Genomic DNA, 27,629 nt, shown 5'->3' with positions numbered 1-27,629 from the left:
ATGAAGACTTTATAGCCTTTAGAGACAGCCCTTTGTTTTTCTAAAAAGTAGCTATCTGTAGATCAAAAAATCCATTAGAGGAGAGAACAGAATGTGAACTTGATTATATGCTTAACTAGGTAGAAAAATGCACAGGAAACAAAAAAAAGGGGACGGGATGGAGGGAATTAAAAAAAAAAAATCCCCCCAGCCAAAATATGATTTTCTTAGCCATCTGCAAACATTTACCTCAGTTCTCTCCCATGAATAATATTTTAACCTATATAATTTATTTTCACATTTCTCTGTAAGATATTGCTTTTGGTATTTAAAGGTCTCAACTGTACAGAGCTTTATTCACTAGTACCTTTTTTACATCTCTGTATTATGAAATTCTGTCATACAAAGAAAAACAGATTTAAATTTGGCTTTGGGAGTTTGCCATTTCATAAAATTTTCCCTTAGGAGTTTCAGCTAATTAAACAAATGATTGCAAAATACCCACAGCGTCAACTTTGCTGGCTCTTAGAACGGGCTAAAGCCAAATTTCCATCATCTATCTCTATGCATGCTGGCCTCTTCCCATGCCCTCTCTCCCCGACTACAAGTACTTACTGTAGTAACAATGTGTGCTAAGATAAGAGTAAAGTTTGGGCAGCAAGGAATTCAAAACTTTTAAGAAAACATTAGGCAGGTATACATGATTTCATTATTCAAATAGGTACTCAGCAATGGAAATCATTTTCTCCTCATGATAATTTATTTTACTCTGTGCAACAAAAATCTTTCTCCCATTCTGCAATTTTGGAATTATCTCACGGGTAAAATTATTTCATGGATGTGTTCCTTCTCCTCAAAGACACTGTGTCCTTCTTGTATGGCATATTCTTCGAAACAGATCTGTTTCGCTTTTAAAGGGAGGCAAAATATGCCACCCCAAAAGGTGCCACTTCGGCATGCAGAGTATTTTGAGCTGAAGTCAATCAAAACCTAGCAGACTCAAGAACAACTTTTGCCTCTCCTTTAACTACCTAAAAGAATTTTTTATTTCTTTTAAGATTTATTTATTTATTTATTGAATTTATTTGGAAGAGAGTAAGTGCGTGAGCACAGGTGCGCGCGGGGGGGGGGGGGGCAGACGCAGAGGGAGAAGCAGACTCCCTGCTGAGCAGGACCCTGTGATCCTTTTTTTTTTTTTTTTTAAAGATTTTATTTATTTATGTGACAGAGAGACAGCCAGTGAGAGAGGGAACACAGCAGGGGAGAGGGAGAGGAAGAAGCAGGCTCCCAGCCGAGGACCCCGACGTGGGACTCGATCGCGGAACGCTGGGATCACGCCCTGAGCCGAAGGCAGACGCTTAAGGACTGCGCCACCCAGGTGCCCCAGGACCCTGTGATCCTGACCTGAGCCCGAAGCAGACCCTTAACCAGTGAACCATCCAGGTGCCGCTAAAAGAATTTAGATAGGGGGTCTGCCCAGAAAGAGGGCTAATACCAGAGCTAACTTCTTATCTGAAAGACCTTTCTGTTTGGCAAAATAAACATCTAATCACCAAACATCAGCTCCTCATCACCTTGTGAATTCCCCCTTGCCCTTGGAAGCCCCAGGTCCTTATCTCTTACTGTAGCTCAGAATGGCATCTAAGCCTCAACTGACTGACTTGCCACTGAGTTTCATATCTTTGGGGTCTCCGTATATGTAAAATTAAATCTGTGTTTTTCTCTTGTTAATCCGTCTCATATCAAATTAATGATTACACCATCCAATAAAGCCAGAAGGAAAGAAGGGAACATTTTTCTGCCCCTATACCTTCTTTAACTTACTTTTCTCATTTCCATCCTCACAATCTCGATCAACTATGTGGTGCTGACATCAAGTTTTGGGTCAATTACAATGAGCAGCTAGCTGAAAAGGTATGGAAAATAGACACTTCAAAAAAAAAATTTCTTTAATGGCACAGGCTACTGTGATCTTGACTTGAAAATCACCTGAGAATATTTGTAAGGCCTAAGGATGTATATGGAAATTTAAGAAACTCCCTAATTTACATGCAAATACATAAGTGAGCCTCCAGGTTATTGGAAAGTCCTGGTGGAGACCAACAATTTTTAGTTATGCCTAAGGATTTTCATATTTTGAATTTTCAAATGTTTAAGGTTTGATCTAGGATTTTTATTGTTGTCATGGTTGTTTTTGTTTAGGCAAAATGAGAGAGAACAAAGAGAAGGCCTAGAGTAGGCAAGGTAAGAGGTGAAGAGAGACATGGGGTGGGGCAGGGATACTGGCTAATGGCTTGCCTTTCAGGAGAATGTTGGGTATTTGACTTTAAAAACCTATCCGATGTACATTTTTAGTTTACACTGATGAAGTACACCTGGAATTTAGGTATTACTCTCCCTTGAGATTAGAGGAAGTTCAACGAGGAAGTCTTTATTAGATTTGGAATAGAAAAAGAGAAGGAGAGAGGGAGGGAAGCAATTCTAGAAGACAAAATCTGAACCCAAACAAACACGGAGCAATCTCCTGTCCTTTCACTGGAGGGGGAAACGGTCTCATGGAGCGTATTTTGATAGATCATCCACAAGCAGCAGCAATTCTTTTAACCCTTTCCTTCCAAATTCAGATGCAAACTCATGAACATGGACTGTTTCTCAAATGAAATGACTCTACTCTTTTAGGGGAAAATTCTCATTTCAGGAGGAGGCAGCAGGAAAACTAACCAAACAACAGCAAACGCCTTTATTATAACCTCCCAAAGGCCCTAGCACCGTAACTAGTGAGATACACTGGTAAAGAGAAAAGTGAAAATAGAAAAGTTCACTCATGTTTGGCCAGTGAAAGGAAGGCCATACACAGAGATGCTGATTGATTTAGAAGAGTGAACTCACACTTAGATTCCCAAAAGGGTACACTCAAAATGTGTTATTACCAGTCACAACTGTTGGAGCTTCCCTCTCCCTATTTTGTTAAAAGGGAAGACAAAAGGCCCCAATAGAATTGCTTTTGCTAAGCCCTATATCACCAGACCAAGACTTAGTTACAGATCTGGCTTTCCCAGAAATGGAATCTTACCCAGTGAAGCAGGAATTGCCTGGTCAGGACTAGGTAGGTCATCGGTGTCATAGACCCCTGCCATCTCCTATAAGGAAAGTGACCTTGCAATAATCAACCCACTTTTTTTGCCAAATAGAGTAGTACCGTCCCCTTACCTACAGTTTCTATTTGTGCAGGTTCAGTTACCCCCTCTCCCCACGCCACGGTCAACTGTGGGAAGCAGACGATCCTCCTTCCGACCCAACTGTCTACAGGTCAATAGTAGCCTAATGCTATGTCACAATGCCTACATCGTCCACCTCACTTTACCCTGTCGTTCAGGTATTTTATCATCTCACACCATCACAAGGAGGGTGAGAAAAGTACAATAAGATATTTTGAAAGAGAGGCCACATTTACATAACATTACAGTATGTTGTGATTGTTCTAGTTTATTATTAGTTGCTGTAATCTCTTACTGTGTCTAATTTATAAACTACACTTTATCACAGGTATGTATAGATAGGGAAAAAAACAGTATATCTAGTGTTTAGTACCATCGACCGTTTTAGGTATCTACTGGGGGAACTACTGTTTCACTTCCTTGCTCCGTCTCCCTTCTGTTCATAGAGTCTGTCCTTTCGGACGGCCCCTTGACGCTCCTTTCTATCTGCTAGATTGGATGCTGCCTGATTCCAACGGAGTGGTGCTCGAATAAACTCTTAATTTTTTAGATCATGCCTCAGTTTATCTTTTAACATATGTAAACAGAATTTTATGTCACTTCATGTGTATTTGTGAAAATTAAATGACATAAACTAGTTAAAGGTTAATTCCTTTAAATAAAAAAGGTAACAACATTCTATGGCATTACATGAGAACCTAGATTTGCTATTCTCTTGCAGACTATAATTTTTCATATATTTTATCTCTAGAACCTATAACCAAATCAAAAGCAACCAATTAATTAAAAGAACCTAACAAACTACGGCAATTAAAAAGAAAAAATACCATGAGAATAATTTTCCTCATTATTTAATTCAAGAATCACAATATAACTACAAATTTTATAGTGGTATAAAAATAAAAAATACCATGGATAGCAATGCACATTTTAAAACTACCAAAAATGTATGATAATTTTAAATACTCTAGCACACACTCTTTTCCTGCTCCACTCCCCCACTACACCCTACCTACCAAGTTTCTTTAACAGAAAATCACTCTCTCAATACAACTCTTTATATTAAGTGATAGCGAAGATTACTTTTGTGTTAGTCTCACTAGGATTCAACTCAGATATTTTAAAAGATTGTTACCATGTGCTTTAGGCACTTAGACATAGAAATGAATGAGAGTTAATTTATAGACAGAGCCATTTATTTTTCATTAGATTGAACCAACCCTCTTATCTCTTCTACAATAAAATATAACAAAGGGAAGAAGTTAAATGAATCAGCATCTTCAGACTAATTCTTAAAGATGAAGGACACAGACCTTTTTTACTTTAACCAGAGAAGTCCTAGTTTTTCTCGTGATAAAATTTCATTCGTTAATATAGTGGAGCTGATGATTCTTCAATTTCTCTACTGTGTTAGATATGTATTTATATATATGTTAGATATGTATTTATACATTAGACATCTTTATCTATTATTAACCAAATTAACTCAATTCTACATGTTCATATGCAAGTTCCAATTTACTTCATATTAACAAAATTTGAAGTTTCAACAAAGAGAAGAATGGTCCTGAGTTTACCTGCTTGACAATCTTACATTAAACAGAATCCTCAATGAGATCTATGCTTAACTGCCATGAAAAGTCTATAAAAATTTCCTGTTTATTTCTAAGTTTCCTTTTTTATAGAGCTAGGTTCATATTGCTCTTGGTAAGTAATTTTAAACCACTGTGAACACACTCTTAAAATAGCTCTGCATTTTTCAGAAACTATTCACGAGGTTCCTTGATTTAAATTTGATATTTATCTTTACATATAATCAGATGGTCAGAGTGGTTCATGAACACTTCTTTCCCCCTGTGATGAAATCCAGAAAGTATAATTATTACTAAATATCATCACAATGTGGTTTACATTTAGCTTCAGCTCGGGATCTGGGTAATGTGACTGAGGTAATGAGGGTTTGATGGGAAACAAACTTTACCAACAACAACAAACAACACGGTTCTAAAGCTTACTCCTCACTGCATATAAGTACATCATGACAAATGGAATTCAATTCATTTCATTTAACTTTGAAATAATAATGCAATGCTATCCCCCCAAACCCCACCTCTAGGAAATAAGGCCTATTTACTGATAACAGTGTGTGATCTTTGCTGTCTAGAAGCTTATCATGATTTTTATTTTGTAAGTTGTTTCCTAAGAGATACTAGTATTTTGCTGCTTTTGCACATCTTTTACTCACTATAAAGACAGTGTTACTATTTAGAATCTTTTGCAGAATCCTAGCTCTAACACTTAATAGTTGCGTAAACCTGGATGAGTTACCTCATCTTCTCTAAGCCTCAACTTCTTATTTCTATAATGAGGATAATGATACCTACCTTCCCAAGTTTTCATGAGAAGTAGAAATAACCAAATGAAGCACCAAACAGTGTACCAGGCTTAAAATTGCCATTCAGTCAGCAGTGACCTTTCTTGTTCTTATTTTATTTGCTAATGACATTTCTAACGATATTTCCTAAGTCTTGGATTTCAATTTTTCTTCTACTATTTCAGTATTACTCCCATAGTTACAGTTGGATAGGAGCTGAGTCAAAGTCATATTCTAAATTACATGTTTATAAAGGCAAAGATTTCACATGACAGAATAAATGGAAATCACTACCAATTTTTTATCCTAATCGAGAACATATTAAGAAGTTCCAGAGAAGTAAATTTATTTCATGATAAATACAGTCATTTAAAAGGAAATGTTAATAAGTGCTATAATAAGCATTCATGAATAACATTGTTATTCAAGGAAAAATATTAGCATAAGGAAGACATTTGGGTTTTACATTTCTCTTGACTTGAATTATTGGTACTTCAGATTCATATAGTTTTAGAAGTGAACAATGTCTTGAATATCACACATTTAGATCTCTTTGGTAAAAGGAACAAGAGACTATAAAGTTTCATTTAATCATATAACACTATCTACTCTAAATCACACAAGAAAAAAAAGAAAAAAACTCCTGTGGATTTTATAAAGGAAACAATGCACTTAGATTGTTTCCACTTGGCTCTATGACTTTGATGATGCCAAAGTCTCAATTATTTGTGTAGCAGATATGATTTGAACAGTACATACAATAGTGAGTTTACATAGTTTGATAGGAACCTTGTTACAGAAAATTTTTCTCAGAGATCATAGGATTTTGAAACTTTAATATAATGAATAGTTTTTCTACTGTGGAAAATGAACAGAGATTAAGTCATTTAACCTATATAAAAAAGGGAACAAATAGTAACAGTACAAATTCTCAAAAAAATTATGGCATTTTTCTTTAGATTAGATATTCTTCAATTTCTCAAATAAATGTATTATTCCAGATTCCCAGCAGTTTAATGGATCTGATTTAATAATGGTTCTAATTATACCCAGGAGAGAAAAGAAAGCTGCTTACATTTTGGAATTACTCCATGTCTTGCTGAAGTGAAAGCAATTTACATTTAGTTGCCCTATAGCTTAAAATAAATGCTATATCTCAAAGTTTTCTATTAAATTCATCAAACATCTTATTGGGTGATTAGTGTGTAAGGTAAGATATGTAAATGTCATTATTTATAGTCTTTTCATTGTGACCATACACACCCTAAATAAATTACAGTTGACCCTTGAACAACACAATTCTGAACTGCATAGGTCCACTTCTACATAGTTTTTTTTTTTTTTTTTTTGATACAGTACAGTACTATAAATGCATTTTCCTTACAATTTCCTTAGTCACATTTTCTTTTCTCTAGCTTACTTTATTGTAAGAAGACAGTATAAAATACATATAACATACAAAATATGAGTTAACAGATTGTTTACGTTATTGGTAAGGTTTCTAGTAAACAGTAGGTGATTAGTAGTTAAGAGTTGGGGGAGTCAAAAGTTATATGTGGATTTTCAACTGTGTGGGGGGGGTTGGTGGCCCTAACTATGTTGTTCAAGGGCCAACTGTATAATTAGACCATAGTCTTCCTCCATGTTGTTATTACAAATGACTGTTATGGTATTTTCCACTCTGTGCTCTTTCATTAAAAACATTTTTTTTTAAAAAAGATTTTTACTTTTATAACATTTTTTTCCTATTAAACAAATATTTAAAAATATATTTGCTTTGTCCCTTAGCAGGGGTTAAGCCCAATTTCAGTTTCTAGGATAACTGATACTACTAACATGGTTTTTAAAGACCATAAATATAGGTAGAACAAAAAGGCAGTGTTCACCATCGCACACTTTTAGTATGAACCAAGTGTCCTTGCAAGAATTATGCTAGTTTTTGGGGGCGCCTGGGTGGCACAGCAGTTAAGCGTCTGTCTTCGGCTCAGGGCGTGATCCCGGTGTTATGGGATCGAGCCCCACATCAGGCTCCTCTGCTATGAACCTGTTTCTTCCTCTCCCACTTCCCCTGCTTGTGTTCCCTCTCTCGCTGTCTGTCTCTATCTCTGTCGAATAAATAAATAAAATCTTTAAAAAAAAAAGAATTATGCTAGTTTTTAAACATAAAATCTCAGTGTACCCCTTATTTTTCCTACCGCTTACACAACATGATATATGCTTCTATTCTTAATTCAGCCTTGGCATAACCAGTAAAAATAAAAGGAACTTGAGGATAAGGGCACAAATTAATGCATTTTTTTCTCTTAATTTCTAGACGGTAATGTTCCTCCATGGTTTTTACTTTGCACACAGATCTTGCCTGTAGACAATGCAGAAACTGTATGTGGCTCTACATAAAGCTGATGATTAGAAAAGTGAAAAAAAACAATGATTCTGGGCCAGTGAAGTGACTATAAAAACAGGCTTTCCAATAAGGTTCCAGATGATCAAGCTATATATTTGACATGGCAGATCCAATGAAGCCGTGAGATATAAAAAATGGGAGAAAGGAGAGTAAATTACCAGAGATTCTTCCTTGCCAAGTACCAGCCTGGTAGTTTAGATCAGGCACTGAGGTCTAGTCAGTGTCTAGTGCTTGAACTGGCTCAGGGCTCTCCTACATGAGGCTCACTCTGCAGGTTTTGGAATATTTTATTAGCCAAATGAGACTTGCTGCCAGCTCCCCTCTGATTCTGGTTATACTTGCCCAAGGTTTCAGATCTCTAAAAGAGGCAGTCTTTTTTTTTTTTTTTTAATGATTTTTATTATATTATGTTAGTCACCATACAGTACATCCCCAGTTTCCGATGTAAGGCTCGATGATTCATTAGTTGTGTATAACACCCAGTGCACCATGCAATACGTGCCCTTCTTACTACCCATCACCGATCTATACCATTCCCCCACCCCCCTCCCCTCTGAGGTCCTCAGTTTGTTTCTCATAGTCCATAGTCTCTCATGTTTCATTCCTCCTTCTGATTACCCCCCCTTTCTTTATCCCTTTCTTCCCCTACCGATCATCCTAGTTCTTATGTTCCATAGATGAGAGAAATCATATGATAGTTGTCTTTCTCTGCTTGACTTATTTCACTTAGCATTATCTCCTCCAGTGCCGTCCATGTTGCAGCAAATGTTGAGAACCCGTTCTTTCTGATAGCTGAGTAATATTCCATTGTATATATGGACCACAACTTCTTAATCCAGTCATCTGTTGAAGGGCATCTCGGTTCCTTCCACGATTTAGCTATTGTGGACATTGCTGCTATGAACATTGCGGTGCATATGGCCCTTCTCTTCACTACGTCTGTATCTTTGGGGTAAACACCCAGTAGTGTAATGGCTGGATCATAGGGTAGCTCAATTTTTAACTTTTTAAGGGACTTCCACACTGTTTTCCAGAGTGGCTGTATCAACTTGCATTCCCACCAACAGTGTAGGAGGGATCCCCTTTCTCCACATCCTCTCCAACAATTGTTGTTTCTTGCCTTGTCTATTTTTGCCATTAAAAGAGGCAGTCTTGATCAGTTCATCGGGGGAGCTTGCATCCTGAGTCTCAGCCACAGTCACTTTAAGGCACCTTAGTGTGACTTTTCACCCATTAAATCTGAACAATATTTTTTGGGTTGGTCATTAAAAGATCATCTCCTACAACCTGAGTATCTTAATGAGCTCTCCAGTCATTCAAGTCAGTGGGATAGTCTATAGACTCATGTGTCTACTGACCACTGGTATCTATAGAGAAGAAATCAGAGGCAGTTAGGTCAATGCCAATTGCAAATTTATTAGTGTAGTGAGACTTTGCAATTGCATTCTTTCACAGTACCAGAGCTTTTAAATTCTTTAGGATATTAGGAATACACGCACTGTTATCTCCCACCTAGCATCTTTCCCTTATTTCTCCTTCATGACATTTTGTAGTTGTGTAAGACAAACATTCCAAAATGCATGATTTCTTTAAGCTTATAACTCCAAGGAAGAAGTTAGTCTTCTGCCAAGTTGTTTCCAGTGAAAGTGGCACCATTCATCGCATTGAATACCAGAACTGAGTGGAAGACAACCAGGTCTATTATATTATGATACAGGCAGAACCTTCTTTTTGGTAGCTCTAACCTTTCAGATGGTAAAAAATAATCCTAGTATGGTGTTGGTGGGAAATGCAGATTCACTTTCATACCATCCAACTCTATTATCAATCCATTAATATTCCCCTACCTGTAACATTCAGTTTCTTTCTAATCTGGCAGGTCCAATAGTTTTATTGATTATTTAATGGTCTTTGAGAGTCCCCCCGCCAATAGTTGGTCTTACCACCACCCCAGTGCTAGTATCATTAGATAGCAGTTGAGACATCTCTAAAGGGAACTTTTCATAGATAATAACTTCAGACAGGAATCTTCACAAGAACAGCTTTGAAGCTCTAAGAGTGATCATGAAAATAGACATAATGAAGTTCTGACTGTATGTTCTCAAGTTCAAAAAAAAGGACCAGAAGATTCTGAAGATGACATCAGAGAATATTGGTTTTAAAATCCTACAAAGTAGTGGTTCCTTTCCTCTCTTTTTATTTCCCTCAGCTTCTCTCTCATAAACCTCAGCTTTGCTTTTCTTTTCACTTTCTCTCTCATCACCCTGTTGACAGTGCCACAGTTGAATAGATGCTTGTTTATGCTGTCCGATGGAGAAGTCTTTTTAAATTGTGGTAAAGAACACAAATGAAATTTACTAGTAACCAAATTTTACATGTATTGTACAACAGTGTCCACTACGTGCACACTGTTGTACAGTAGACCTCTAGGGAGAAGTCTTTTTTTTTTTTTCCTTCCCCAAAAGCATTGTCACTTCAGCAAAATCAAACTGAAGTTACTTAGTAAAGGAAACTAAAAAAATTGCACTATTATTTTGGACAGATGTGTGCATTAACATGTGAAATTTTATACCACATGTGATTCACATTTGCCCTTTTTCCAAATTTGATAAATGTAAATAAAATGTTTTGTATTCTAAAATTCCAAAAGGATATCAAATTATTTAAATGTGCTTGAAAAAGGGGCCAGTATTAGGAGAAGGAAATTTACAGTAGAAGTGACATGAATGGACCATTCATTTATATGGCCACTAATTCCATAGGGCAACTGATCATAAATTAAGTGCCTGACATTCAGTAATAGATGATTATATTTGACATAATGAAGTTATAATGGAAGGTGTTCGCACACTGCTTGACTATTAAGTGCCCATTTATTGTCCCTGCACCAGGTGTGATACTGATAGGTTATACAAATCATCCAGAAGAAATGTCAAAATAGGCTCCTTTGCTGATAAAGCACCACACATGTTTATTAATATAGCAGCTTGTCTTAGAACTGGCCCATCTGCTCATTTAAAACAAATCTTTTTCCTATAAATATTTCAAAGTTAAGAGCATGACCACTCATAATAGTTTCAGAGTAGTAGGGATGGAAAGGGAAGAGGAGAGAAAGGAAAATAGCTGGAGCTTAAATAAAATATTATGCTCTTCCTTTTTACCTTAGGTACGTTTCACAGAAGAAGGGGCAGGGAGGTAGCTTTTAATGTGGCATTTGCTTTAGATTAGTGCTGCATGAGTGTAGGCCATTGAAAATGGTCCAGCTCCAGCTGCTGCTGGTGCCAGGTGGGAAATGGCAAATTTCACCAATGTTTTCAAAGTACACATTTCAATAAAGTGCAAAATGAAGTACTCAATTAAGAAATTCTCCAGAGCAGTAGTTCATATGCATTTAAACTCATCAGAAAATATTTTAGCTGGGTAGATTTTATAAAGAAAAATAATACCACACATTTTTCTTGGGGGGGAGGTGATTTTACAACTCTGAGGATTCGCTTCTAAACCCGTTTTCTCTAAGATATCACCATCACATTTTTATATAACAGGAAAAAAAAAAGGAAGCAAAATTTGAATGTTTACCTCCCGTTTTTCTTTTTTAACTTTAAGAAATCACAAGTACAAGGCTAAGACATTTTCCATCTGGGATTCTGGGTTTTATATGATTGCCGAGCAGCCTGTATGTTCTGTGTTCTATCTTCAAGAATGGTTTTATCTAACCAACAAACAAGTATGCCCTGAAGGCGCCCCTCTCAAACGAACACACACATTTGAAATGAAGAAGTACAATTGTTCAAAATAGCGAAACAAAGGAAAGGCATGGACCATTTGGTAACCACAGGTGGTTTTCACTCTATAGCCTTGGCTTCATTTATTCATTCATTAAAACCTAAATAAAGTCTGGCAGGCATGCCTTTCAGGTTCCAGGAAAGAACTTTATCAGACTCAGTATCACATAAATCCACTAGTCATACTTTTCTAAATAAATTACATCTTGTGATAACTAACCAACCACCTGGTGACCAAAGGGACAATTCAATTACTTGTAAAAGGCTAAAGGTCTCAGATACCCTTGAAATTATTTTTTTACATCTCCCATGGACTGAAAGGAAACAATTTCCAATCACATTTCATGTTATACGTATTTTCTAAAAATTAATAATAGGTGATCTTTAGTTTGGACACGAACTTCCTTTGTCTTTCAGAAAATGAACAATATCCACCCAAATTATCTAAATTAGAAATCCAATAATTATCTCTTATTTCTCTCATATCCAACCACCAAGTCCTATGTTTTAACTACAGTATCTATGAATCCATCATGTCTCGTTTATTCCCCTTGTTATTGTCTTTTAGTTGGCACTTTCAAGAAACCTTTCTTGAAATAACTAATTTCCCTCTGCTCCCAATCCATCCTAAGCATTTCAATCAACATTTCAATGCAAAATAGTTGTATTAATGCCTTCTATGCCTGAAGTCCTTTGTAGTTTCCCGATGTCTACAGATAGGATACTTAGAATTGCTAGGCTTAGTTCACAGAGGTCTATTATAATCTGAGCTCCAAGCTCTTTTACCCGTTTCTTTCTTCTCAGTTCACACCATCTCACTGGTGGACCGATACTGAAGCCTTGTCCAGTTCCAAAGGCAATACAGACTAACCTCACCAAAGATGAACAGCCTCACAATCACCAGCCAAGAATCTTACACGGTGCCTATTTTAATAGAATCAATATTCTGTTTGTAGCTTGAGAATTTGATCCTTAAGGGTTGAGCAACTGCAGTCCTTTCATTGGTTATGTGTTAGGAAATGCTCTTCCTCCCTGCAGACACTGTAACCCCTCCCCGGGGCATTTGGTGGAGTCCAGGCATGTGTTCTCTCAGCTCCTGCTTACAAAGGGCTCAGCACTTGTTCCCACAGCAATCTGAATGTGCCTGTTGCCAAATCCGTCAGCTACTTCTGAATCAGAGATGAGAAGTCACACATTACCCAGAAGCTAGTAATGTGGAAAATGGAGGAGGACAGAGGGAAGAGAATTTTCAGAGAATTTAAGTGGCAAGAGAGAATTCTGTAAATGAAATTTTAAGGAAAGGCCATACCTAGATGATTGGATTTCCTTCTCTCTAAGCCATCCTCCACGTAGAGCCATCTTTTAAAAATCGAAATCAGATTATGTAGTATTCTGTGTAAAAACCCTTCAGGGGCTTTTAAACCTTCAAAGCTCTTAAAACCCCAAGTCCTTTCATGGCCTACTAGGCTGGCAAAGACTCTCTGCTTGACCAAACTTTAATTAAGTTCCTGAACCGTCTCTTAGGACCATCTGTACACTTGTGTAAAATCCAGTTATAGCAAGGAACCCTACCTACTAAGTCATTTTAGTCACAACCCCCCATGCTCCATATCTGATCAGGCTTGTCATCCTCTAACACCCCGTTGGTGATTTCTGATCACTCTGGCTTGTCTTCTTCAAGAATCCCATCAAGTTGATTCCAGAATCCCCCTGGCCCCTGACATTTCCTCTTAGCAACTTTCCATCCAGTGACCTCCCACCCTGTTCCTTGGCTGTACATTCCCACTTGTCCATACTATGCTTGGAGTAGATGCCCATTCTATATTGAGGTCTCTTTTTCCCTACTGCAATAGTTCTGGGAAAAAAAAACAACAACTGTTTTTACTGCTTTAACTATTGTTCATCTCTGTTTTTTCCTTGAAAAAAAAAGCGTGCATGATCTGAGTTCTACGTAAGTACTCTGCCTAGATCCTTAGTTCCCTATCTCACTTTGTTCCAGAAAGTACTATGTCCATTTATGTGTTTAATTTTTGTTCATTCTAGCTTCTCTCCACTGTCTAGAGTATGTTTCATGAAACGAGAAGTCTTGACAGCCTTGTAAACTGCACAATTCCATCAAAGCCTAGCACAAATGAGGCCCTAATCAGTGTTTGCTTACTGAACAAATAAATTAGCATACCATGACGTTTCTACTTCAGGGCCTTTGATTACACTATCCTCCACATAGAATCATGGCCAACTCACATTCTTTTTTTTTTTTTAATCATTTTATCATTTTATTGTATTTTATTTTATTCATCATGATAACTATCTTTCCTCCCCATCCCTTATTTCACCCATCCCCCACCCGCCTCCCCTCTGGTAACTATCATTTTGTTTTATATACTTTCGAGTATGTTTCTTGGGGTGCCTGGGTGGATCAGTCAATTGAGCGGCTGCCTTGAGCTCAGTTCATGATTTCAGGGTCCTGGGATGGAGCCCCACATTGGGCTTCCTGTTCAGCAAGGAGTCTCCTTCTCTCATTCCTCTGCCCCTCCCCATTGCTCATTCTCGCTTTCTCTCAAATAAATAAAATAAAATTAAAACAAAAAAGAAAAAGAAAAAGAAAACTCTGTTTCTTGGTTTGTCTTTCTTTTTTCTCCTTTGCTCACTTGTTTTGTTTCTTAAATTCTGCAGAGAGTGAGATCATATGGTATTTGTCTTTTTCTGACTGACTTATTTCCTTGGCATTATACTCTAGCTCTATACGTGTTATTGCAAATGGGAAGAGTGTATTCCTTTTTTATGGCTTAATAATATTCCATTATATATAAAATATATTTTATATTTTATAATATATTTTATATTATATATATTTCACATCTTCTTTATTCATCTATTGATGGACACATGGACACTTGGGCTGTTTTCATAGTTTGGCTATTGTAAACAATACTGCAATCAACATAGAGGTGCATGTATCCCTTTGAATTAGTGTTTTTGTATTTTTGGGGTAAATATACAGTATTGCAATTGTGTGATTACTGGATCATAGGGTAGTTCTATTATTAATTTTTTGAGGAAACTCCATATTCTTTTTCACATTTGTTGTATCAGTTTGCATTCCCACCAACAGTGCAAGAGGGTTCCTTTTTCTCCATTTCCTTGCCAACACCTGTTTCTTGTGTTTTTGATTTTAGTCAATCTGACAGGTGTGAGGTGATATCTCATGGTAGTTTTGATTTGCATTTCCCTGATGTTAAGTGATATTGAGCTTCTTTTCATATACCTGTTAGATATCTGCATGTCTTCTTTGGAAAAATGTCTATTTGTGTCTTCTGCCCATTTTTTAATTGAATTATTTGAAAAGAGAGAGGACCCAAATAAACAACATCACTAATGAAAGAGGAGAAATAACAACCAACACCACAGAAATAGAAACAATTGTAACAGAATACTATTATAACCTACATGCCAACAAATTGCACAACATAAAAGAAATAGTTAAATTCCTAGAAACATAACCTACCAAAATGAAAGCAGGAAGTATAGAAAATATGAACAGACTGATTACCAGCAATGAAATTGAATGAGTAATCAAAAAACTACTAAAAAAACAAAAGTCTAGGACCAGATGGATTCACAGGTGAATTCTACCAATCATTTTACTTATTTATTTATTTATTTATTTATTTATGAGAGGGAAAGCATGAGCAGGGCAGGAAGGAGCAGATGGACAGGGAGAAGCAGGCTCCCTACTGAGCAGGGAGCCCGAAGTGGGGCTCAATCCTGGGACCCTGAGATCATGACCTGAGCCGAAGACAGATGCTTAACTGGCTGAGCCACCCCCCCCTTTTTTTTTAAGATTTTGTTTTATTTGAAGAAGAGTTAATAGTTATTCTCCTCAAAATATTCCAAAAAAATACAAGAGGAGGGAAAACTTCCAAATTCATTCTATGAGGCCAACATCACCCTGATACAAAGCCAGATAAAGTCACTACAAAGAGAGAGAACTTTAGGCCAATATCTCTCATGAATATACATGCAGAAGTCCTCAACAAAATATTCGCAAACCGAATCCAACAATACATTAAAAAAATGATACACCATGATCAAGTGGGATTTATTCCCAAGATGCAATCAATATGATTACATCATATCAGTAAGCAAAAACTATATGATCATTCCAATAGTTGTAGAAAAACATTTGACAAAGTACAATATCCATTCGTGATAAAAAACCCTTTGCAAAGTAGGTCTAGAGGGAATAGAACTCAACCCAACAATGGCCTTATATGAAAAACCCACAGCCAACATCATAGTCAATGCTAAAAAACTGAGAGCTTTTCCCCTAATATCAGAAACAAAACAAGGATGTCCACTCTCACCGCATTTACTCAACATAGTACTATAAGGCCTAGCCACAGCAATTAGATAACATAAAGAAATAAAAGGCATCCAAATTAATAAGGAAGAAGTAAAACTCTCACTATTTGCAGATGGCATAATACTATACATAGAAAATCCTGAGACTCCACCAAAAAACTACTAGAACTGATAAATGAATTCAGTAAAGTCACGAGATGTAAAATCTATGTATAGAGATCTGTTGCATTCCTATACGTTAATAATGAAGCAACAGATATTGAAGTTAAGAAAACAATCCCAGGAGTGCCTGGGTGGCTCATTGGGTTAAGCATCCAACTCTTGCTTTTGGCTCAGGTCGTGATCTCAGGGTTGTGAGATCGAGCCCCACATCAGACTCCATGTTTTGCACGGTGTCTGCTTGGGATTCTCTCTCCCTCTCCCCCTGCCCCTCCCCCACCTCAAAATAAATAAATAAATCTTAAAAAAAATCCTATTTATAATTGTACCAAATCAATAAAATATCTAGGAATGAACTTAACCAAAGATGTAAAGGACCTGTATTCTGAAAACTATAAAACACTGATGAAAAAATTTCAGGACAATGCAAAGAAATGGAAAGATATTCCATGCTCATGGGATAGAAGAACAAATATTGTTAAAATGTATATACTACCCAAAGCAATCTACAGATTTATTGCAATCCTTATCACAATACCAAAAGCATTTTTCACATAACTAGAACAAACAATCCTAATATTTGTATAAAACCACAGAAGACCTAGAATCACCAAAGCAATCTTGAAGAAGAAAAACAATATTGGAGGTATCACAATTCCAGATATTCAGTTATATTACAAGGTGGTAGTAATTAAAACAATATGGTACTGATATAAAAACAGACACATAGATCAATGAAGTAGAACAGAAAACCCAGAAATAAACCTATAATTATATGGTCAATTAATCTTTGACAAAAGAGGAATGAATGTACAATGGGAAAAAGATAGTCTCTTCAACAAATGATGTTGGGAAAACTGGACAGCTACATGTAAAACAATAAAACTGGACCACTTTCTTTCACCATACACAAAAATAAACTCGAAATGGATTAAAGACCTAAATGTAAGACCTGGAATCATAAAAATCCTTGAAAAGAGCACAGACAGTAGTCTTTCTGACATAGACTGTAGCAACATTTTTCTGGATAGGTCTCCCGAGGCAAAGGAAATAAAAGGAAAAATAAACTATTGGAACTACATCAAAATAAAGTTTCTGCACAGTGAAAGAAACAGTCAACAAAACTAAAAGGCAACCTACTGAATGGGAGAAGATCTGATAAAGGGTTAGTATCCGAAATATATAAAGAACAGATACAACTCAATATGCAACTCACCTTCATTCTTCATAGTTCGGCTCAATAGTCACCTCCCTAGAATGGTTATTCTCCTTTTTTTTTTTTTTTTTAAGATTTTTATTTATTTATTTGAGAGAGAGAGAGAGTGAGAGAGCACACAGGCAGGGAAGAGAGGGAGAAGCAGGTTTCCTGAAAGCAGGAAGCCCAACATGGGGTTCAATCCCAGGACCCTGAGATCATTACCTGAGCTGAAGACAGATGCTTACCCAAGTGAGAGACCCTGGCTTCCCCTAGAGTGGTTTTTCTTGACCATCCACCTTATATATCTCCTCTATACCTCTAACCATAACCCATTCATAATCTTGTTTACGTAATATATAATTGATCTATTGTTGACTTCCTCCAATACAAGATAAAGCCCATGAGGACAAACATCTTTCCTCTCTTGTGTATCACTGCATTGCCAGTCCCCTGTAAAGTGCATGGAAAATAGTTGGCATTCAGTATAGTACTGTCACATCAAAATTCATCTGACTTAAATTCAACTATATACATTCAAAAAGCATTTGGGAAAAAATTTCACTTGGTGTTTTAATCAGTGAGCACATGGCCCAGACTAAAAGGACAGGGACAGTATTTCTCCAGTTCTATGTTTCCCCACACTGTTCATCAAATAGGTATCACCACAGCCAAAAGAGGTTTTAGGTATATCTGTATTCACATTTTCTGATATTGAGGAATAGCTCACAGTTGGATATATTGTATTTTGTGGATAATTTAGGGGATTTCTGAAGGTGGGCTTTTGTTTTTGTTTTTTGACCTTGCTCACTAACTTCAGAATCTAACCCGTGCGTAAGATGCAATCACATAGAAAATACTTGTTGAACACTGACTGAAAGTTAGTCTTTCAGAAGAGTACAGAAAAAAAAAGCTGATCTATAGTTTAACCGTTTGCTACATGTTTGAAATTAAATGCATAGACGTTCACAGAAAAAAAAATTGGTTATTTTTAATACAAAACTGTATTATAAGTAAGCCGGCAGGATTTAAGGAGGATAAGAACATTGTAAACTTTCTTGAGGACTTATTTTCTTGATCTTACCATGTATGAGCTACGCTGAGTCTTAGACTGGAACAATAAAGATTACTGCTAAACTATACTAAGCAATATTTACATAGCATTTTATAAGGTATAAAGTGCTTTCACATATAATATCATATTTGGTATCTGATACTTAAACAAATTCAGGAAACAGGTGGTTGTTGTGGTGATGAGATTTTTCCATGATCATATAGTTAGCCACTTGGGGTGGGGTTAGCAGATTAAATGCAAGCATTAGTATTTAAGCTGCATACTTCCATGTGACTCCATCTAGGAGAATGTGATGCCAAACTTAACAGGCTCACCTGCTCCAGTGAGGAAAACTGCCTTTTCTTGGACTCTAAGAACTGGAAGCAATTGCTAGACCCAAAGGTACAACTAACAAAGAGAAAAGTGCTTCTTAGTACACATCAAGGGAGCTAAGTGCCTCTTAGTGTGACGGTAATACTGTTTGGGGGTGTTATAGGATGAATAATTGCCAAAGTCAACACTTCCCATGGGAACAATATGCTTTTTAGCAGCTGAGGAAACAAGATCCTCATTCACCAAGTAGTGATATGTAAGTGAATGTCATGTCCGTAACAGTCCCAACGCTTACTGTCCTTACTGTCAAGGTCTATCGGCGTATCTTTAGAGAAAAGAGATCTTCCTCTTATCTTAGGCAATTGACTCAAAGAGTAAAAGATATTTTAAAATTTAAGGATTTATCATATATAAATTTTATCATGCTGTCTTTTAAATCTATTGCCAAGTAAGAATAATTACATTAAAGAAGATACTCCTGAGGGGCCGGAGCGTGTGCATGAGTACATGTGAGTACACCAAAGAATTGGAACTTTGCAGCTGTGAGTATTCAGTAGGTGGGGATAAGGGTGATTATTCCATTTTTAAGTCAAAACCTCCTCCGTTACCCCTCCCCAGGCTTTGGTAGTAGCAGTCAACACAACTATCAGCTAGCTGTCTCCTCCAGGCAATAAGATAATTTTTAGTATACTGGTATAAAATTATTTTCTGGTGATTACACAAGTAATAACCATTTGTGGGAGAGAATACTGAAAACTGCAAAAATAGGATATTTTATCACAATGCCTGACTTCTTTTTTTGTGGTATGACTTTCCATACTTCTTTTGAGAGAAACAGTTAAGATATTTTATGAAAAGAGTAAAAAGTAACAGTGTAACAGTACAACAAAGATATTCTATTTTATGGAAGAAGACAATGGATACACAAAAAACTTACTGGTCACTCGGTACTAAATAGTAAAGTGTTCACACTACTTGTGCCCCATTGCCTTCGTAAGATGACTAATAGAGACGATGAGGAATTTTCTTTGAAATACTATACTATGCATAGTTAGATCTCCCCATCCCTTGTTGATAATATGTTCTATTACTAACTCCTTGCTATATAGTGTGTTGTTTACGAAATTAAATCATGATTCCTATTACATAAATAAAAAACTGACAGGGTAGAATTTTTATAGATGCCTGGGTCCAATGTGTAATATTTAATCAGACCTTTATGAAGTTAAAGAATCTCCCTATGGCTCAATTTTTCTCATTCACAAAATTGCAATAATAATACTACCTGCTTCATGGGATTCAGGAAATTAATGAAATTAATAATCCATATCATGTGCTTTGAATAGAGCCAGGTACAAATGTTAATTGTAAATATTAAATGTTCCTACCATGTCTACTCAAAAAGTATGTATCTACTGGAATATTCAGAAGAATATTATGATTGGTTTTCTATGGTAATTGGGAGGGAGGGGGTCATGTGGGTAATTTTCAGTTTGAACGTATGATTTAAAGATAAATGTTAACTATTATAATTATTATTACTATTATTATTATTACTAACTAGGAATACCTCACCACAAAAAATTGCGACATTCAGAAAATGCTAAATATTTTCTCTGAACAAGATAAAGCAGCTACACTCCCATCTTTCCTAAGGAGAATAAAAGCCCCCCCCCCAAAAAAAAACCCACCAAAAACAAAAAAAACAAAAGTAGTCAGTCCTGGTACTTAAAGGAGCAATCTTAGGAGAGCTGGGCCAGTGAGTAATCTTAGGAGGGCAAAGGGCACTGGGAATGGGGGGATGGGTGGGGAGATGTGAAGTTCAAAGAACTGAACCCTGATCATAACTGCTTAGACACATCCTAGTTCCAGAGACTTTCCTGGCCTTGAGCAATAGGCTCCACGGAGGAAATGTCATATTCAAATCAAGGATCATTATCACTGTATCCACCCTCAGCCACACTGAACCTGAAAGAGTTGTTCAGATCACAACAGTATCAAGCCTCTATTTAATGTCCTCTAAGTACTGAGAATATCATTCCATGAGCCAACGTGGAAGTAGAATGCAAACGAACTCTATTTCCCTTCTCATTCAGGCTCATTGAGAGACTACCAGGACAAGATGACCAAGAACCTACTGTAAAAAACTACCAGGTCATGCTACTTTCTGGAATAATTATCCTCAACATATCAATTATATACCACAAGGGGCCTGCAGGATTGTGCTAAATTGTTTCAAATGATAAATGTTGGCTTTTAAACAATGACTTACATTTGCAAAGTATGTTATAATTTACAAAGCCTTCATACTTATTCCTAACAATACTGAATAAAAAGTATACTTTGTCACTAAATTTAGAATTTAACTCCAATTAAATCAACCCAATTTCAAGTATTACTATATCGTAGTATGCCTGATGCTAGAAATACAATGATGATGAACAGTAAGTCTGAATGAAAAAGTGGTAGGATCCTTGTAAAATGGAATGAGACAATGCATATAAAATACTTCTTCCTCTGTCTGACACAAGATATATACTTAATAAGTGGGAATGATATTTACCATCAATATCAACAAGCTCTATCTTGTAGGTGTTCACAGTATACTTTAAATACAGTAAAAAAAATGTCTGGCATTTATAAGTGTAGAAAACGCATGTTTATCTAACATGGTCAAAGCAATCTGGTATATGCAAGTTTCATTTTTATTGCCTTGGGTTAAGGGTGGATAAAACTAGGAAATTATGTTCTACCATATAATGTCTGCTAACAAGATAAGTTAGAAAAATGTCACCATAGAATACTAAAAAACAGGCCTGGAGACTCCTCAATAAGAATGCCAGATGTCTTGTTCTTATTTTATTTTAATCAATTTCAAATGTTTTTACATTCCACTGATAGTATCATGTGCTAATGTCTCTAATTTGTGATGCTAAATCTTTGGCTAGAGCCTATTTTTAATATAGATGCACCAGGCAGGACCATCTGTTTATTTTGAACTTTAAAAAATATTTTCAATGTGGATTTGCTGAATGTAATTCAATTTGCACATGAAACTTAATGCCTGGCATTATTCTAGTTCATTGATTATGTGCCAATTGAACCATATTTATATTACTCAGTTTATTATAGCAAAAAAAAAAAAAAGATAAAAAAAATAGATGTAATTTTTCAAATGTGCCCAAATATTTTAGCTTTTTTTCCAGAGTATAAATTGTAACTGTCAACAAATTAGCAAATGCATAAATTAGTATTTAGCATTAGACTTCTAATTAAATATAAGATCTTACCTAAAGAAAGATTATACAAAATAAATACAAACTGATTTCACCAGCATTATTATTAGTGGGTTACTACACTGGAAGGTGGAGAGAATCAGTAACTGTCAAACTTTTTATATAGCAGAACATTATAAATATCATTCTTAGTAATATAAATTGAGGACAGTCTTCAGAAGAGAATGGTTTTTTCCTGGGTTATTGACAGGAATTTATCTAACGTGAATTGCTAGTGATGTTAAGAAGGATTCCTAGGTTGGGTTCTAGAATTTCTAAGGCTGTCACAAAATTGTACAGGAAAACAATGAAGTAAAACAATATCAAAAACAAAACAATAAAGTCTCAACTCAAGGGCATGCCTCAACTGATATATTTGAGTCTCCAATAATACATACTTCTGCTTAGGATTCTGATTCAGCTTCCAACACAAACTCCCACCCAGTTACCCTCATTGAGTCAGTCTGCCTGTAATATAGACATAATTCTGGGGTAAGGGGTTTTGCATTTGAGTAGTTAGGAGGCAAAATAAAGGTCAGGGAGAAAGTATAGTTGGTGAGGACACATGACCTTCAGAACCGCAACTCAATGAGTCCTGCTAAGAACTCCAATGTGCTTATGTACAAGTCTGCTACAAAACTACCAAAGTAGTTTTTCATTTCCAATTATAATATAAAAAATGGGGAAATATGTCTCAAAAGCATGTAGAACATATTTGCAAACAGAAATATATAATCAATCCCATTAAATTAACTAGAAAATTATAACAAACTTGTTTTAATAATGAAAGATTTAAAAATAATAGTGCTTCTAGATGAGGCTGTTTTTTTTTTAAGTCCTGATTAATGAGACATATGGCAAGAAAAATTACTATAATGGTGAATGCTGATTCAGGATCTTATTTTTATTAAGTAGTTTATAGTGAGGGCTGTGACTATTTTTCTATTTATAGTGGCAGCTCTGGTTAATTACCTTGTAATGTATTGTGACATTAATGCACTAGTAAACTATTGGAATTTACACCCCTATTCAGTAATAAAATCTGTAAATTGAAGAATGCATATAAAGCTATCACAGGCATAAATTATGTAACCAAATGCCATGTATGATCACATTAGATTTAAAGAATAGAATCTCTCAAATTTACTCATCAGTGGGTAAGTTCCACAGAATTTATAAACCGCTGCTACTTTGAAATGCAGATTACAATAATTTATTCAAGGCTATATGGTAATCTACTACTATCTTTTTCATATGGTTACTAAGATCATGTTGGTCAGAATTAAAATGCACAATACTAAAGAAGAAACATATTATGACAAACAAATGCATCAATGTCATATGTTTTCCCTAAAAAAAGATGGAAAAGTGAAAGAAGTCAAGAAAATTGAAAGGGAGAACAGTGGCATATAGATTAAACTCAAAATGATTCATAGGTGATACAGAACTTGAGGCAACAACAACAAAAAAAGAAAATGTGATTTAAAATTGTGATTTTTTTTGGGAGATATGTTTACTTAAATTATTTTTTAGAATAGAGTTTTACAACACAATTCCAAATAATAGTTTGGAACCAATAATTAGTTCACTATCTCAAATACTCAAAGCACAGTCACCATATACATATATATGTATGTATTTATACATATATATAAAAGTACCAACTAATCCAAAATATTTCAGATGAGAACAGAATAAGATAGCAAAATATCTGAAGCAATCTGATGTGTTACTCTATGTTAGATAGTTAATATTTTCTATGGTAAGTTCCCTGTGCTAATATTGGTAACTATATTGATAATATTTTAAATATCATTGTTTTGTATTACTACTTTGATGAATGTCAGAAAATTAAATATAATTTTCCCATTAAAATACAGGTCTATAAAATACATAAGGAATTAATATGTAAAGCAATAATTCCTAAAACATTAATATGCATGTTGACTAGTAGATATTGGTACAGAAAGGGAAAGTAAGAGAATATATACAGAAAGAGAGAATATAGAGAGACATAGTAACATCCAGACAAATGTTTCATAGTCTCAATATGCATATAATTACAGGAGAAAAATAGAAAAAGGAAAGCTAAAATGGTTAGCTAATGTTAATTTTTAGGGAGTTCAAAGAATTCCATTTTATTTAAAGAACCTGATGTATTATTTTATAAATTCATACAAAAACCTTAACATACATGAGAAATTCTCTCTCTGTCTGTTTATAGATACAGATATAGACATGTAGAGTTCATTTATATAATTTGACTGCATATAAGTATCAACAGCAGTATTCAGTATAATTAAAAATAGCAAATGAAGATAAGGGGTGACGGTTGAAAGTCGAAAGGAAATACTCTATGGTTCCAGACTAATGCTATTATAATGCCAACTCTCTCCCATTTCCAATATTTGTTTTTAAATGAAATATTAGATAGTTTTAAGAAAAAAAAAGCAAATGATTTTTTTCAATGTTATGGTAATTTGTACAAACCTCTTGAACCTATTTAACTGTTCTCTGAATACTGTGGAATTGTGGCCCATGAGCTAGTAACTGTAATTGCAATTGTACTAAGCACAGAGCAGTTTAGCAAGAGCTCTGGGTTAATGTATGTAGAGGAATGCTATGAGAACTAGAAGTTATCAAGACAATCATTCTAAAGTAGAGAGTACCATTTGAAGCCAATATTAAGCACAGATGACCGCTGGACTCTAGTAAGTCATTCTTTACCAGGTCAATACCATCACTATTTTGACCAAGATGGTGCCATTTTAAAGTGGAGCTTTTAATAACGCCTACCTACCTTCTAACTCTTCAGGGTCTAGTTAATATCACATATTTGTGATATAAGGAAATTGGCACTTATTATTTTACTCCATTATCCTAATAAACTTACTGGGGTGACATCCCTGTTTTACCGATGACAGAGAGAAGCTGCCTAAGGTCATAGAGGTTTGCCTGGCTTCAAAGTCCAATTTCCTTCCCTATGCCACAGCAGTGAGCCCAAAAGTACATAGGGATAGCCACCTTGTGTCTGGGGCCTACCAGATGCCAGATTCTATTCTGTATTATCCCTAATCCTCACAAAGACACTGTGAAGTTCTTATTTCTGATCTTCTGTGTAGTACCTGAGAAAACTAATGATAAAAAAGGCCTGGAACTCACAAGTTTAAGTTAATTGGCTCTAAATTCCTTCATTTTATCAGCCAATTTTGGTCTCACTCCATTTTACCCTTTTCTGCCTTGCTATGATAGTTTGAAATGACCCCAATTCCCCTCTTTTCTGTATCCATGGTCCTTTGGATTGTGGTTCCTCAATCAAGAAATGGAGTCATTTTCTCCCTGTTTATGTCTGGGGTTGGCTATATGATTTGCTTTGGCCAATGAGACATAGCAAACATGACACAAGCAGAGTCTTGAAAATACTTGAGCTTTGAGACTTGTCTACCTATTGTTGGGAAACCTGTCACAATGGGAATGAGCCTGTGCGAGGCTGCTGGATGATGAGAGTCACATGACCATCATCCCAGATGACATTAAGGTGACCACCAAGCATGTGACTGAGTTTCCTCCCCGGCAAAACCAACCAGCTTGCTAGCTACTAAACATCTAACTTCAGCCAAGTCAGTACACACAAAGTCAACCAACTCTAAGAACTATAGTAAACGTTTCTTGTTTTAAGCCACTAGCTTTTGAAGTGTATTGTTACACTACCATACCCATGACCTGACCGTACTCTTCCTAAATCAGTCCAAGATCATGTCAGAAGAAATGAATTATATTAAAGTCACTAATGTGCTTAAACAGACCTCCATCTTTGATAGGAACAATGTTGTAGTAAGGATTAAATGTCTAAAAAAAATACATCAATTTAAAATTCATCTGTTCCGCATGATGAGGGATTATGTCATAAGAATCCAAGCAGCTGATCGATATATAAATTTTAGAGGCATTTCTGCTCCTTCCCCCTATATCTGTTCAGTCAAATGTCATGTCTCTTCAAAATATTTCTCAGGCCCAGGCGCCCAGGTAGCTCAGGGGGTTGGGGACCCAACTCTTGATTTTGGCTCAGGTCATGATCTCGGGGTTGTGGGACTGAGCCCCACGTTGGGGCTGTACTTGACAGAGTCTGATTGATAGTCTCTCTCCCTCTCCCTCTGCCTGCCCCCATGCTCACATGCAATCTCTAAATAAATAAATAAATAAATAAATAAATAAATAAATAAAATCTTAAAAAGAAATACTTCTCAGATTCTGCCATTGTGGTGGACATACTTCGAACTACTTTACCAGTCATCTTTTACCTGGACTATTGAAACAGCCTCCCTCTGTTAATCTCTCCTCATCTACACTGACTTCAGAGATATTTTTTTCTTATATCAAGAACATAATGTTATAATGCAAATCCTCACTAACTTAGGAAAAACAATTTTTAAAAAAGATTTATTTATTTGAGAGAGAGAGAGAGAGTGCAGGGGGAGGGGCAGCAGTAGAGGGAAAGAGAAACTCAAATCAGACTCCATGCTGAGTGCGGAGCCCAACGTGGGGCTTTATCTGACGACCCTGAATCACGACCTGAGCTGAAACCAAGAGTTCGTCACTTAACCGACTACATCACCCAGGTGCCCCTAGAAAAACAATTTTTAAAAATTAAAAAGATTTCATGACCTTTTTTCCCCCAGGATAAAATACAAACTTCTTGTCGTGTGATAGAGTGTCCTTCCCAATCTGCCTCATTACATCTTGTCAGTCTCTTCCTCTAGAACTGCTCTCACTTTACCGTGCACCCAGAACATTTCCTTAAAAATGTCACAGTTTTCACAGATCCATGTTTTGGTTCATTCTGCCTACATTTCGTGGATTCCATTATCATCCCTGCTTCCTTTTCATCTTGAAAAAGAAGGCTACATCCTTCAGAACCTAGGTTGCCACCTTCACTTTCTGTTACTTAGACAGAAACCATTGTATGAGTTCCTAGTATGTGCCAAGCATAGACCAGTGGCTGGAGGAGAAAGGGAAATATGCATGCATATTGTCTTAAATGTAATAACTGAGGCAAGCCCAGGGGACATTTGGAGAATAGACACATGCACTTTCCGCATCCATAGTGCATAGACAGGGAACTTCTTACAGAGGAACCAAAGACAAAGATGAGCCTTCAAACAGTGGTAGAAACTGACTGGGCAGAAAAGGTAAGAGATTCCTGGCCGAGGAAATAGCATGTATAGAAAACATGCTTGTAAAAGGCAGACCTAATGACTTTTATTGTATCAAGTGATTAATACTGTTGAAGGTATAAGAAAATATCCTCCATTATTTAAAACTTAAAAAAAAATTAACCTTAGAATATTTGGTATATATAAAAATTTAAAAAAAATGTCTATGTCATATCAACTTTGAATATTATAATACATTTTGAAAATAATAAGTATTTCTTTAAAAGTGGAAAGACAAATTCTGTATTAAGATTATGGAAAAATAAATGTTACTT

General features: G+C 35.9%; 1 protein-coding gene across 8 annotated transcripts in view; it reads right to left on the bottom strand.

The window, feature by feature from the left end:
• Positions 1 to 27,629, bottom strand: part of ADGRL3 (adhesion G protein-coupled receptor L3) — a 788,566-nt gene that overhangs the window by 209,740 nt on the left and 551,197 nt on the right. The gene's annotated exons all lie outside the window — the stretch shown is intronic.

Source organism: Ursus arctos, unplaced genomic scaffold, assembly GCF_023065955.2.
Source record: "Ursus arctos isolate Adak ecotype North America unplaced genomic scaffold, UrsArc2.0 scaffold_9, whole genome shotgun sequence".
Taxonomy (NCBI): domain Eukaryota; kingdom Metazoa; phylum Chordata; class Mammalia; order Carnivora; family Ursidae; genus Ursus; species Ursus arctos.
The sequence above is the reverse complement of the archived record's forward strand: the minus strand, read 5'-3'. Positions and strand labels throughout refer to the sequence as shown.